This window comes from Onychostoma macrolepis, chromosome 23 (assembly GCF_012432095.1).
Source record: "Onychostoma macrolepis isolate SWU-2019 chromosome 23, ASM1243209v1, whole genome shotgun sequence".
Taxonomy (NCBI): Eukaryota; Metazoa; Chordata; class Actinopteri; order Cypriniformes; family Cyprinidae; genus Onychostoma; species Onychostoma macrolepis.
In genome coordinates this window covers 20392277-20398002 of record NC_081177.1, presented here as the reverse complement: position 1 = coordinate 20398002, position 5726 = coordinate 20392277, and the positions used below count along the sequence as shown (strand labels likewise).

The following is a 5726-nucleotide window of genomic DNA, read 5'->3' as shown; positions in this document are numbered from 1 at the left end:
TTATCAATTCTCTTTCCAACTCTGACTGCATTGGTTAAAGGGGTCATCGGTTGTCCATTTTACACAAGTTGATATGATTCTTTAGGGTCTTAATGAAAAGTCTATAACATACTTTGGTTAAAATTTCTCAATGGTAGTGTAAAAAACACCTTCTTTACCCTGTCAAAAACAGCTCTGTTTTCAGCACGCTGTTCTAGTTCATGTTGCTTTAAATCCTAGTGAGCTCTGCTGACCCCGCCCCTCTCCATGGAGTGAAGAGCAGACCATAGATACGTGTAGATTCCCTATTTGACTGCTCCAGATACGTTGACCTGTCAGCCATCTCGCAGAGGGGCGGATCTAGAAAATAATTTTTAGGGTGGCAAAGGGGTGACATGGGGTCTACGAGGGGCAGCAACACTAAAGCAAGCCCCCATGCATAGTTTTTGGGGTGAGTGAGTGAGTTGATACTGATGAGTGAGTTGATACTATGCAAGCCTGAGGCAACTATTCATGCAAAATATTTTTCAAGTTGTTAACCTAAATCAAGGAGTTTATAAGACTGGTTTATTCTTTCTATACGCTAGACATGTAAAATGTGCTATTTTTTTAGGAAACATAATATGTACACAGCAAAAATATGTTGGGAGATTTGTCACCATGGGTGTTAAAATTAACACTTTCCGGGTGAACATACAGGTCCATCTTTACTAGTGTTAAAACAACACTGACGAAACTGTTTATTATACGAACACTGTGTTAGTGTTTAATTGTAATCACTAAAGGTGGTAAGAAATTATTACTCGCAAGTATACACATTTAACACTTTATGGTGATTAATCCTACACACCCAGTGTATTTATTTAATGTTGATTTAATGTAAATATTGTAAATACTTATTTTAAAATGGTAATGCAGATTAAAACATATACCTACACAGCAAAATCTCCAGTGTTGAAATCCTAGTGTTAAGGACTTTTAGAGTAAAGTGTTAAAGTTGTGGTGTTGAACTTTAGGGGATTAACACTAGCTAGTGTAAACAGCACCCTCTGGCCGGTGTAAATATGCAGAGAAACTCTTATAACACTCTGTTGAGTGTTATTAGTCACATCCGGGACATTTGCTCGTGTGCGCGCTTGACCCATCTGGAATATTTTTCACAGACGCCATTTTCTTAGACTCGCGATGCGGAGCATATGAGGACGGAAAACAGCGAAATTAAGTGTTTAATCTTAATCACAATATGTGTTTTGTAATATCATATCGTTTTACAGCGATATTTATGAGGTGTGTGCGCCTAAACTATTTTTAAAGACATTTCTTCCACTCGCGAGGCGGACCAGAGGAGGACGTTTCTTTTTAAAAGGGACACGCCGAAAGTTAAGTGTTTTATCTCATTTATATGTATTTCACAACATCATATTGATTTATAGCGATATTTGTGTGATGTGCACTCCTAAACTTTTCCTCAGGAAATTGGTTTTATCATGGAAAACACCGAACGTAAGTGTTTAACCTCATTTACATATTGTATTTTATAAAATAACATTACTTTATGACGATATTTTTATGCTGTGCGCGCCTAAACGTTTCTCACAGATGCATTTGAATGGCTATGCATTGACGCGGAAGCCACTTTTAACAGGGGAAACATAAGTAAGTGTTTTACCTCATTTAAAATTTGTGTTTTATTACATCACATATTGATTAATAGCAATATTTATGTGTTGTGCGCTCTAAACCTTTCTCAGAGAGACATGTTCTTTCACTGGAGTTGCGGAGCAGACGGGGAAGTTGGTCTTCTCAAGGAAAACACTGAGTGAGTTAAATTGTTCGTCATTCAAAGTGATTTTGTGCCCTCACAAGTCTTCAAATATGGCACATGAGTCGCATAAACTACTTTAGACACTTTATTATCTTTTTTAAAGCATGAACGTGTTTTGTGTTCAGCAAATGTGAATCCTATAGGTTTGGAATTACAATTTTAAGTTAACTGTTCCTTTAATATTATTACAGATGGTTCATGCTGGCTTAACAGAAAAATCGAAAGGAGATGATGTGCTTGAAGAGTATGAAGCCACCAAGGCATTAAGTGGGATGAGAAGTGTTTACACATACCAGAGACATGGGTAAGCCACAATTGCATATTTTAAGATTATTGATTGTCATGCTTAATTTTTTTGATTATTAAACAATAATAATAAAGAGTCTGATCTCCTTCTAAAAATGTTTCATAAAAAATGCATCAAATGTAAGTTTTTGGTATGCTTGTATTGTAATTTATTTATGTGCTGTCCCATTTATGTGCAATCATTTTGGTAGGAGGAGTCCAGCCATAAGTGAACAGTAAATGTTTACTTGTACTCATGCCTTTCCACAGATGCCATGTATGACAGTTTCTTTTGTTGATTATTCAAAATATCTATTTTTTGTGTTCCTCAGAAGACAGAAGGTCCTACAGGTGTGGAAGCACATGAGTATAAATAAATGATGACAGAATTTTCAGTTTTGGGTTAACTATTCTTATATTGTAAGTGATACTTGTTCCTGACATTTCACCTGATAAATGGATGTGAAATAATCCTTTTTGTTTTTTCTCCTATTTTACAGGAGCACTTTTGTGATGCTGCAAGTGGGAGTGGGTATCTTGCTTGGCTGAAAACTGCAGAGAAACACATCTCATCTTGCTGAAAACTACTCTTTACAAGGAGGTCCAAACACCATTAGCAGAGACTTTGTTCAGTTAGCATTAACATGCATTCTGCCTGGATGCTAATGAATGGAATGCTGTTGTTTAAGCTGATAAATGTAAGCATTATAAACCTCGTGACATTAATTGTACATATGGACCAAATAAGAATATGTATTTTGTGCCTTTGCACTGATTTGCTTTGACATTATGATGTTTTAATTGTTGTAAGAACATGTTCTTTACATACATTGAATGTGAAAACATTTTTCTCAGGGAAAAGGATTTACAATGTTTCAATTAAAAATTAATAATTGTAAAAGTGTATTGTTTTGTGGGTTTATTTTTTTTATATTTTTACCTGAACATTGGTGCAGTGTTCACCAGTTGAGGGAGTTAAATTCACTCTTTAAAATTTGCAGTGGAGGAACGTTTGAGAAATTTCTATGACATAAACAAGAAGCCATTAGAAAGGAAATGGAGGGATCTGATTTTAATGTGGGTGGCCCCACATTCACTGAGGTATGATTTTTATTGTTCACGGGTGTCAGTCATGACAGGGTAATTTTGAAGGAACAACGTCTGTTATTTGATGATAATACCATAACCGCTCTCTAATCCTGATAAGCAGCCCAGATTTGACTGATGTTTTTAATGCACCTTTTATTGCTCAGTTTGTCATGTGAAATATCAGTCTTGAGAACTGAGAAAAAAAATCAATGCAGTCTGATGCACTCATTGATGTATCCTCAACACCTAACACACAAACCTCAAGAACAGTGGCAACACCGTAAAAAAGGAATTATTAGGAAAATGTAAAAATTCAAATGCAACTTTATGCATTTAGATTTTCAGGTTCTCTAAAATATTAGTAACATTGCATTTTTTTTTTTTTTTTTTTTCAAAATGCAAATTGCCTCATTTAGCTAATAATTTCATTTGAGCAACTATGGATTTCTTGTTCAGAAAATTTTGCCAGTAAACAGATCTATGATTTTGGTAACCATAGGACTCTGTGAAGTGAACTGTTATCTTTCTAAGCTATGTTCCGGTGTTTCAGAAGGCATACCTTACAAAGCAAAGATATTTGTGAAATAGTTTCTGAATGATGAACATAGACCTCAACATCTGACACACACATTTAAAATACGATGACAATCAAAAAAAAAAAATAAATAAAGCTGAACCATCACAACACAACAAATAATGACAAAACAAAAGTTTTAAAAAGTCAGCAGAAAGCAAAACAAAAATCCTATATGAGTAACCGCATAATTGAACAATAATCCTTAAAATTTCAACAGCATAGTTCAATTTGAAATTTTGTTTGACTAGTTGGGACAACATTTAGGGGAATTCTGCTGATCTATCACAGGTTTTTATGTAGTTTGAAGTAAAATTTCTTAGTATTTATCACTCAAAATGTCCATTGTTTTTAATTATTTCACTTACTGGAGCCGACAACTAAAAGGCATATTCACAATGAATTTCACTTTCATATCAAGAGCAAGCCAAGCAACAGGCTCTCATGTATTTAAACATCAGAGGAATATGTTAAGAGAGCAACAAAGCATTACAAGCCAATTAGCGCTTGAATTTTTAGCAAAGAGGTATTGTGGGAACTGCAAGCTTGGCCGATCAAATGAATTAGTCACTCAAACAGCATGACTGATGGCGCTCGATGATCGCTGCCATCTCTTTCCGACATTTAAGTGACTCAAGGGGATGCGACTACCCAGCGTTTCCTCAATTCTGCCTGGGAGCCCGTATCAGAGCTCTTAATGTGCTTTGTCACTGTTGCTGGGCTAATTAGTGCACAGCAGCTGCAGCAGATGGAGACTCACTCTGGGCTGCTCTACCATGTACCTGTCACATTCCCTCTGGCCCGTTACCATCATCAGTTTGAATTCCTGCTCTCCACACAGGTTTAATTGCTTTTTCAAAATCCCCCTCTCTTTGAAAAATAAAAAGGATAAAAAGGAGCAACATGTGATCAATTTTGTTGTCCTCCCAGGGGCTCCCTTCAATTCCGGTTTAATCTCTGTGGTAAATACAATCTCCGAAGGGGATGTAGGGTTATGTTGGTGCACAACAAGATATGTTTGGATTTTGAGGGGTTAGTGGAAACATGGCTCTCATGCTTTATCTGCTTTTTAAAGACAATGTCAACAGGAAGAGTAAACACGGTTAACACTGGCCATTTCTGTGTGAAATGGTGATTGATGAGTAGCACTTTTGAAGGTGTGGGAGCAAGCAATGAGGCGAGTTGGCAAAAGGCCATTATAGGAGAGAGAACATGAGGAAATAGACTGTGGTGTATGCAATATTATTGCAATTATTATTTTCATCACATTTACATTCATTAATTTGGTTGCCACTGTGATATATTATACTAGAGCCCATAGCAGTTATGACTAGAACTCATAACAGGTTGGTGTTGAATACATCTTGAAAATTATGTAATGTATTACATTAAGCATTGTATAAAATTCAGTGTGTATAATAGGCAACTATTCTAATGGTTTTACATGCTTTGCTATACTCTTTATTTTGCAATGCAATTAAGGTATTTATTATTAAGCAGTTGTGAGCCACTGTTCAAATGTTTTGCGTCAGTATTTTTATTTTTTTACTTTTAAAGAAAATGCGGTTACACTTTATTTTGATAGTCCACTTTAGACATTCTACTAACTATAAGTAACTTTGTAACAAAATGTCAACTACATGTCAACTAATTCTCATTAATTTGCAACTACATGTCTACTATTAACTCTGAGAGTAGACTGTTAGATTAGGTTTAGAGTTAGTTGAATAAGCTGACTTATACTTGTAAAATGTATCATAGTCAGTATGTTGTGGATCCATCAAAATAAAGTGTTAGAAGATATTAAGCAGACAGCCTGCTAATACTCTAATGACTGCTAGTCGACATGTAGTTACAAAGTTACTTACTGTTAGCAGAATGTCTAAAGTGGACTATCGAAATAAAGTGTTACCATACTATTTTTAATGTGTTTACTGTATTCTTTTTACCTCAGAAATGAGTTAGAGATCATCC

General features: G+C 35.4%; 1 long non-coding RNA gene across 2 annotated transcripts; it reads left to right on the top strand.

Annotated features, from left to right (window-relative positions):
- Nucleotides 1–414: 414 nt before the first annotated feature.
- Nucleotides 415–2980, top strand: LOC131532417 (uncharacterized). Of its 2 annotated transcripts, XR_009268894.1 has the most exons (6): nt 415–430; nt 1294–1482; nt 1579–1635; nt 1731–1798; nt 1996–2108; nt 2590–2980. It is a non-coding gene; the product is annotated as an uncharacterized LOC131532417 (long non-coding RNA). The 2 variants fall into 2 exon arrangements; XR_009268893.1 differs by lacking the exon at nt 415–430 and having other exon boundaries at nt 976–1482; nt 2590–2979.
- The last annotated feature ends 2746 nt before the right edge of the window (nt 2981–5726 follow it).